Raw genomic sequence first — 9,713 nt, 5'->3', positions numbered from 1 at the left:
TTTAACAGAAGCGGGTTGAGATAGAGCTCAGGCCTGGGTTTCTCGAAGCATGGTTAGCGCTAACCAGCGTTAAATACCATGGAAACTTATAGGTTTTGATACTTCTTAACCAACGGTTAGCGCTAAGCAGGCTTCGAGCAACCGGTCCCTGCTGTGGTTCATTTACATAACCTTCCCAACTACTTTTGTCTATGATTGCCTGAAAATTATGGGTGTGGTCTTAAATTGGAAAGACGACTTTTTTCTTAGCGTTTACAGTTTCTTTGAAAAACAAACACACTTAGTGCTTGCTTTAACACTTAACTGCTTTTTGTCATGTTATCATGAACTTTAGGCGTATATCTGGTTAAAAATAAGGCAAGTTTTCAACTTTTATTACATGTGTTAGGACGTCATGTTGCATTGGTGTCTCAATACGGTATTAAATTGTAGAGCAAATAACATGATGAAAATTCCTTCGTAAATGTGTTAACAGAAAGGGGAGGAGACTAAATGATAGTTAATTAAAGCCAAAAAGCTGGTCTTGAAAGGTCAAACGAGTTCACGGACTAAACCGGCTCTTACATTATCAGTTGCACTTTGCCAAGTTGAGAGCAGCGCCTTTTAAAAACGTCATTTGCATTTCAAACAGAGTCACATTAAATAAGTAAATTAACTTTGATTACTTCTTTTGCACCAGTAGCGTGAGTAGGATGGCCTGTCAATCATTGACCTGTTTTGGGAACAGTAAACATGTATGTGAACATTACATCATTACATTACTCCATAAGAAAATGCGGAAAGGATTGCAAACTAATTTTTTGCTAATATCATAAACACAGAACTTCATGGCCGAGTGTAGTTCCTGGAAAACCTCCAGGACATCCATAACATGCGCGGAAGAGAACATCAATAAATGCTTCTTCATATAATCGAATAGAGGAAACAAAGGGTGCATGTTTTACAATGTTTTTAATCAGGTGGTTGCTAAATCCATGAGTGGATTCTGTGTGCAACAGAGATAAATACTGATGCAGAACACTGTCCCCGTAGTTCTTCCAGGACAAGCGTTTAGTCTGAAGTGTCAGTCTCATTTAATTCAATTCCCTCACTGGGTCGACCGAAGTTGGGGAATTGTCCGGTACATTATAAAGAACAGCTGCTCATCTCAACATTCATCTCCTTAACATTTACATTCTTTCATACAGTTTGAGCAACACCTATGGCCAAGTTCGACAGAGGAATTCAGTAAGCTGAAATGACCGTACATTTCCTTCCTCTGGCAACCATTTTGGTTAACAACACGTTTCACCTCCTTACTACATTGTGACAGCTGCTGCTGTGTGTTATGCACGACACCGTGTGCCTGTATTCCATCTCGCCCTCTTCGGCCTACTTGCTGCACCGTGACAACTAGGGTGTTTAGAGGACTGTGCTGGACAGCATATCTCAGTGATAGGGGCAAAATTGATACCCATCCCCAAGGAATGTGTTGCTACAACTACCCTTTTTAAAGATGTTACCCAGCATAGGTGTTTTCAAAAAGTTTTTACAGGCGTTACCCGCCGCCCGTCCCAAGCCCCCTCAATCTTTCGCCGCGTTTACAAACTGAACGCCTGGAGAACAGGCTAAGAAAAATGAAAAAAGAGTAAGGATCAGGCCCGAACTGTTACCGTGGCTGCCGCAGGCATCCCACGGAAAAGCGTCACAAAAGCGTTAAAAAGGAAAACCGTCAAAAAGCGCTATTTCCGGTTCTCTCCACCAATTTTTAGCCTGGAAACTTAAAATAGGTCATATATCTACAACGCCGAGAATTTTGGCGGTAACTACCTCGTGTAGGCACTCATAGTGGACTTGCGCACCCATAGAGTCGTCCTAGTGGTTTCTCAAAAGACGTTCGTAAAAAATACCTCCATCTCGCAAAAAAACCATATTCTTAGGAGCATGAATAGACATTCCCCAGCTCTCCAATTCAAAGGGAAATTTTTTTACAAGATTTGAAATCTTAAAAATTAACAAGGATTGGTATGAAAGTCGCTAAAGCGCGACCGTAGGGTAAAGGTTGTTTTTTACAAACAAATCTCCACAATTTATCTCACTTGTTACAGCATCTGTCGATATAGACACTTGAATCGGCAAGATATCTTAAGCATCTTTCTTTATGTTGATGACACACTGGCTTGAGGAGAGTTTCACGTCTCTGCGCATAAGCAAACCGGCGGGTCTAATCTGCAGGTCGCAGGTCATACATCTCATTCCAAAATGGCCGCTATTTTAGTATTCTTTTGTTTCCGTGCAAATTGGCCCTTATGGCCTCGCTTTCAAACGTAAAATTCAAAAGAATATTTAATCTTGAACCAGGCCATAAGGGCCAATTTGCATGGAAACAAGAATACTAAAATGGCGGCCATTTTGGAATAAGGTGTATTGTTTCACCAATACAGAAAGTATCCTAAACATTCTTAAAAGCTAGCCTTAGGCCTAATTAGGCCCAAGGTTAGCTTTTAAGAATGTTTAGGATACTTTCTGTATTGGTGAAACAATGACCTGCAACCTGTGACCTGCAGATTAGACCCAACGTGGGCAAACTGTCAGGTCAGCCCAATTAATTCCATTGGTGTTGAAACAATCGAAAACACTGATGCAGGAAAAGGAAACAATGCCATAGAAGTGGAATTACTCATTGGAATTACTTCTGCAATCATTTCCTTTGTGTTATGAACCTATTGCATGCGAAGAGATAACTCTTGCGTAGAATAAAAGGTTCGACCCGTACAATAAATTCGAGGCTAAAATTACATTTGACATTTTGTGTGTAAACCCGCAGTATCTTCCACCAAATTTGGGCCTTAGTCATTCATTGTATTTGCTGTAATACTCTCAGTGATTAATGAACTTCATTTGATTCAGCAAGAAACCGTAAAATTTACAACTGCTATCGCCAAAGCTCGGACATGCGCAAAACCGTGCCCCTTTAATCTTACGAAAAACTTACGAAAAAGAGGTCACGAGACGAAATGTTGCATGTGATTGGCTCATCGGCTTTCTCTATTTATTACAACCATTTAGAAATCACTGGTGATCCTTGCGATCTGATCGGCTCTCAGTAGTGCGATTTATTCCCAAATCGCACCATTTTTTGCTCTAAATCGCACCATTTCCCCAGCCAATGAGACAGGAACACTAAAACAAAATAACCAATCAGATTTCAAGGCTTGCTTAAGGTAAAAAATCAAATTGCAGGAAAATGAAAGACAAAGAAAACCATTGTGTGGCGAATTTTCCAACTTTAGTTCCCAACTGGATCAATAAAATATTGGTACTAATTAAAATCATTTATTTTGCGTGTACTTTAGCGATGAAATAAATATTGTGTGATTTCTAAAAGGATGTAATAATGTGGTAATTGAACTTCGTGTCGTGCAATTTTGGTCTGAAATCATACTTGAGATTTCAAATCGAACTCGCGCGCGAAATCACACGTATGATTTCAGACCAAATTGCACTCCACGCAGTTCCATTACCATTATTAATCATTGTAAAGTGACATCGGGTCTATGTTACTTGGGGTTATCACCACTAAACAATGCGGTGATTAATTAGGAACTTTCAACACCCCCTCCTCAGGTCTTTAACAGCTCTTTGCCCATGGAGTTGAAATTGCCGAAGTGGTGTGGGGAACTTTGAATCCAGACTCTTTTCGGTACCCAGTTGTCAAGCGCAGGGATTTGCGCCTTTTTCGTTCGAAAGGACTACAGAAACTTTCCAGCATTTTTAAAGCTACTCGCGACTGACTAGCAAAGAGCGTTACATTTTTTTAAAAGGTTATGTTTTTAAACTTTGACGGTTAACTCCTCTAAACGCACAAGAAGTGAAGCTGTCTTTGTAGGACATTTGCAATGACGAGATCACACAAGAGAAGAAAGGTGTTGCCCTCGACGATTTTCTCCGCTTTTTACTGTATTACGTTACATTAACATAAAAGCGCTACGCACAAGTTACAATTTAATCCGAAGCAAAGGCAACAAGGCTACACATCTGCGAGTCAGAGATCCATGAAACATACCACTCACGCGTGGAATAAGTTTATCACACTTGGATTTGGAAAATTAAGTACGAAAATCCCGAATAAGGATTTAGGCTTGCCCGCTTATGACTCGCATGGCTTGCTGGCTCAGTGTCAGAACTTCTACGTAAAGTTAAAAACTATTCGATATGTGATGCTTTCAAAGGTAAAATAAAAACATAACGACAACCTAGCTAGGCCTAATGGGGTCACTTTTTAATTCTTATTTTTACATTATATATTTGTTTACAATTGTCACCCAGTAATATTATTTACGTTAACCAGTCCGTTTAGCACTAAGTGGCCCCTTAACGGCAAACTGGCCCCTTATGGGGCCACTTGCACCGAAAACCGCTAACTTTTCAAATAACAAAACAAGCTAGAATCTGGCTCACAGGAGCGCTGGTCGAATAACTACAATATGCACATCCTATTTACTACGTTCTACTTGGGTCAAACTAATTCTGCTCAGCATATTTGCAACTTTTGTTTTCTCCTTTCTGTGAAGATATCTGCTCTAGACTCTGCTTTAACCGTCTTGGGTCTTGACTGGAAAGCTACAAAAGAGAACAAACAAACAAACAAAAATCTGTCAAGTCTCATTCCCAGTAGTCAATGAGGAGTCTATACACAAAAATTCAACTGAAGCAAAGGAAGGCAAAGAGGCAATAACCCATTTCCGAGTTGCTGCGTGCCTCAGTTTCAAAGCGAGTCCTGGTGCAGCAGTCGTTTAAAACGGAAATGAGTTGCGTATTCTTATGCACATCCAACGTATTTCCCTTACAATAGTTGAGCACAGAGAGTCACTTCGAACCGAGACAAACAGAATTCGGAAAATGCCCAATTCGGAAGTTGAGGTCGCACGGACAGCTTGAGAAAGAGAGAACTGAGGAAATAAAGATGGTGATGCCGCATAAATGGGTCACCAAGCGTAGCCTCAAGAGGGAGACGAAGAGCCTACTGATAGCACCGCAAGACCAGGCTCTGAATACAAATTCAGGTAAGAGGGATGTTTACAACATGGGATAAACGAACAAGTGCTGGTTCGTGCCGGTTCTGTGGGAGAAGACAAAGATGTAACCCATCTTGTCAGTGGGTACAAAATGCTGGCGCAAAGAGAATACAAACGCTGCCATGATAAAGTTTGTCAAAACCTGCACTGGTTATTGTGTTAATAATATAAATGAAAAAATTACTCGATTCTGATTGGCTGAGAGCAGTGCAGTTTAAGTGTAACACAGTGCAAAAAGTGTATAAATACCAGTGCAAATTACACATCCAAATTCTGAGTTATGATTGGCTAAGAAGGCAATAGGGTTTGGTCAGAACCAATCACATATTTCCAAATGGTCGGGATAAAAGCAGACTAACTACTTTTCTTAAAAATGGACAACAACTTTGAGTTTACAAGACATGTTTCGATCGATCATCGATCATCTTCAGTTGCAAGTGTTCGTTACAGTGCGAATTTGAATTTGAGTCAATATTACAATTTGAACTTACGTTGATACATTGCCGTTAGAATTTTAAATTACCGGTAAACGTTACAACAATACTTGATGCAAACAATCGAATAATGCGCGCGCAAACAGTGTAACAAAAGAAAACACAAACTTAAGTGCTTAATGGCAAGAAATTACAACAACAACAACAACAACAACACCAAAAACTACAGAAAACTAACACTAAAACATAAAAGTAGCTAAAAAGATAGGGTTAGCTCCGCATGCTTTAGCTGCCTATTTAGACTGGGATTTTCCCAGCGGATATGAGCAGCCTCTTTTAACATAAGACGTGTTTGTACTTGATATCGTTGTATTAATTTTCTCTCTTTGTCTGTGTGTGCGGTCAAATCTTCGTGAAAATACTGCTACTTTTTTTAGACCCAAATAACAGTTTTACCGGCAGAATTTGACATGGCCACCACCTTGGATAATGATGCACCTCAACCTTGTTTTCCAGGCTTTTTACTCCCCAAGTACTGAGGGAAAAGCCCTGGGAACGAGGTTGCTTGGAAATAACTCTACCATCTTGGAAAATCCAAAAGGGTCGGAGGTGTTCGAGTGAGCTTCCCGCGTTCGTGAGAGATGACTGAACAACAGGTGAGTGGTACATACATTGCAATCTTATTATTGTGTGTAGCAAGGTGTAAAGGGTATTATTTTGGCAACCTTTACTCGTCCTAGAGTGGGGGCTTTTGATACTTTTGGCCAATGACGTTGTCGCTGAGGTGGGGAATTTGACTCATTATTGTGGTAGTGCACTACACACTATGTCACCGGGTTGTAAGAGTGTAAGAGCATAAGAGCGTAAGAGTGTTAGTCCGTGGTGAGAATAGGCCCGCAGCGCGTGCATAACTCACGAACATAAACAGGTCTTTTGGAAGCGTGCTTGAATTTAAACAAAACTAGACGCTCCATGAGCGTACACTGGGTTGCCTGTGGTACGTGTTACTCAAAAACAGAATGGACTGAGTTAGATGGAGTTGAACCTCAGCGTTCCAGGCAATTTTTTTTCAAGTCGGGGGGTCATTAAGACCATTTAAGGGGTCAACCAGAAGTCATACCAGCAGAGTCCCTTTGGCTTACACGTTCATACGACGAAACAGATCTTTTTCTGAGGTTAAAACCTGGCTACCAGCCTATTAATCATTCGTCAGAAAGAAAAAAATTCCTGTCATTTTTAGAAAGCTGTTTTAGTAAACGCCAGACCCCCTTGGGGTTTCCTTTATTTTCATCAACTGATTGGCTGAAAAAGTTACGTTTAGCTTCCTTGATAAGGTTGGTTGTTTTGTTTTTCGCGGCGTCTACAGCAAAGCCAATCATCCGTAAGATTCCACCTACCGCGCTCTTTTCAGGTGCTTGTCCCTTCTCTTTCATAGCTTCATTAATATGTCCACTCATCCACGGCGGTTGAACTTGCTTTTTGCCGCGTTCTAGAATTTTTCCCAAGAGTTTTGTCCAAGATTGCAGGTATCTCAAAAAGAGAATCGGACATATCGGGCTTTAGAAATGTCTCGGTTAGAAACAGAACATCGATTCCGCGATACGAGGACGTTAAGAGCAATTTTATTTGCTCAAATTTGGAGTCTGTCAAGCAAATGATGTTCTTCCAATGGCCAATTCTACGGCCCGACTTCGGCAACTCCTAAACTACTCGACTCGCTTGGTTATTATTGTTGTCATCTGGACTAGGGTTTGGATGACATCGCCATCGATAACAAGTTTAACGAAGGAATTACTGGATTAAAAGTGACATCCCACTTAGGCCTCGTCCACACTATGCCGGATAAACTGGAAAACGCAACTGTATTGTTACGGTTAGGCCTTCCGTCCACACTACAACGCACATATCCGCATAAAAAGATCCGCGAAAACGGAACTTTTTGAATACGCTCTCCAGAGTGGAACAATTTGAAAACGCAACTTTTTTGTATTAGTGTGGACGGAAAACATTTCGTATCCGGAACTTTTTGAATACGCTTGCGTCATTGTGTCATGTGATTTATCATGTTTTCTGTGTTGTGGCAATAATTTCTTCTTTAATCGCTATTGGAGTTAGTATTGCTTCAGTCACATAAATATTGTACGCCAGAGAATGGGGAGTAACTTAAGACAATCATTGGTGTCAAGAGGATACTAGAAAAGCGACGCGACGCTCTTAACCTTACAAGCAGAGACGCTTCTGGACTCGACCTGGCAGAACGAGTGCGTGGCGAGACAACTTTGTAACGAAGTGGTTGTCGCTGAAGAATGGAGAGAAATTTCGAATGTCTACTTACTGTGAGCATGCTCAAAGCGAGATTAAGCATTGTGCCGCCGATAAAACGCTGTAGTGTGGACGAAAAACTTTTGTTCCGTTTTCGCACATAAGTTGCGTTTTTCAAATTTTATCCGGCATAGTGTGGACGAGGCCTTACAGTATACTTTACGGTAGCAGAAAAAAAATCTTTGACGCATTTGACGACCCTGAAATCAAGATAAGCCAGCAAAGCGTTTCCCGAGAAAGCCACAAAGCGAATTCCAGAGGCAAACATCAAATTGCTCGACCACGTGGGCAATGAATCCTTTAAAATTGGCTGGTATCCGTTCGCAAAGATTAAATTTTTTCCAACAAATGTTGAACGACTATCTTGAGAAACATTGAGGCTACCATGTCGATAAATGGTCCACAGACATACGATAAGAAAGCTAAGTAAACAAAGGCGCCGAACACGTGGCCGCCATAAACCTCAGACTTGCAAGACTTTACCTTTTAAGGTCACTTAAAAGTGACTTAAAAGTGGGTAAATGATCGCGGGAGATATGCCACAAGCTACGCTGCAATACGGCGCATAAACAAAGATATGATATATATGATAAATCATAGTCGCGAAACAGTGAAGCATGTGTGTCAAATGATGGCAAGATAGATATCGGGTTCTTGTTTTTGTTCGTTTTCGTTTTCTTTCAAGTGTTGTCATGTTTAACAAGAAATGTGCGAATTCAACTCAAAGATTACAATCGCCCAACTCTTGAGGTTGACCAGCGTTTCTGCAAAGGCAACACTTTACTCTCCAAGGCGAGGTGATTTATTACCAGGTAATTCCATCGTTTTGGAAATAGCAGCTACTTTATTATTCATCAGCGTCACAATTGTTTGCTGATTTTGCCGCTCATTTTGTTGAAACTCAAGCACGCTTCCAACAGACTTGTTTATTTTCGTGAACCTTTCTATTTCAATTGCGTGCGTGCTAACAAGACACACGATCCGTGTCACAAAGCATATGCAATTAAATACATTTCTGACAGTTCACATCAAACCTTTTTCGAAAGAATCTTGACCGTAAATATGAAGCACAAAAGAGAGAAAGCTTTAATTCAAATAATTCTCACTGTCACATTTCCATTTTTTTTACCTTTGCAGAGTTTGAGAACAAAGTAAATGTAAATTGCCAGACAACATAGATGCGACTTCAGTAAACATGTGATGCATTCAAGGCGTTCGATTCCTTCAATGTTTGTTCAATCCATAAAAAAAATGCCATTTTGATTTCGGTGGTTGTATATAATATAAAGATTGACAGAAATGCGCAAATTCAACACAAAGATCACAATCTGCTAACTCTTGAAGTTGACCATTGTTTCTGCAAAGTGAAAGTTTTCTCTCCTAGACAAGGTTATTTTTCACCAGGTAATTCATCGTTTCGGAAATAGCATCTGCTTTATTATTCATCAGCGTCATAAGTTGCCTGTCACTCCCTGCTTAGTGGTGTCTTTGTGCATAGAGTCGTTATTTATTGAATATCCGCAGTTCATATCCGCAGTTCATATATGATTCATTTTCATATACCATTTTCATCATTAATACCAAGTTAGTAAAATATTTGAAACAAAGCCCACTTGATATCCAACGGCGAAAAATGAAATTGTTGTCGAAGAGCATAACTCGTCGCTTTAAAAGATTCCACATATTTATTTTTCACTGCCTGTCTTGTTCATCCAATTGACGTTCCATTCTTGAGCTCCACGAGGCTATATTTTCTTTAAAGATGCACTAAAACGCCATTCGCGTTACAATGACTTTCGACGCCATTGTAGGTTAATTAAATGTTCTCCTGTGTGCACCAGAGAAATCTACGCATTACCCCAGCCCCCTCAAAAACCTGTACAAAATACGCACAGAAGAC

The 9,713-nt window shown here is 40.3% G+C and overlaps 1 protein-coding gene across 1 annotated transcript in view; it reads right to left on the bottom strand.

The window, feature by feature from the left end:
* Nucleotides 1-3,921: 3,921 nt before the first annotated feature.
* The window catches only part of LOC138033741 (uncharacterized), a 42,126-nt gene continuing 36,334 nt past the window's right edge, over nucleotides 3,922-9,713 (bottom strand). The window contains exon 5 of the mRNA XM_068881550.1: nucleotides 3,922-4,602. The gene's annotated coding sequence lies outside the window, so the exon portion shown is untranslated. The remainder of the gene's footprint in view (nucleotides 4,603-9,713) is intronic.

This window comes from Montipora capricornis, chromosome 14 (genome assembly GCF_036669925.1).
Source record: "Montipora capricornis isolate CH-2021 chromosome 14, ASM3666992v2, whole genome shotgun sequence".
In the NCBI taxonomy this organism is placed as follows: Eukaryota; Metazoa; Cnidaria; class Anthozoa; order Scleractinia; family Acroporidae; genus Montipora; species Montipora capricornis.
The sequence above is the reverse complement of the archived record's forward strand: the minus strand, read 5'-3'. Positions and strand labels throughout refer to the sequence as shown.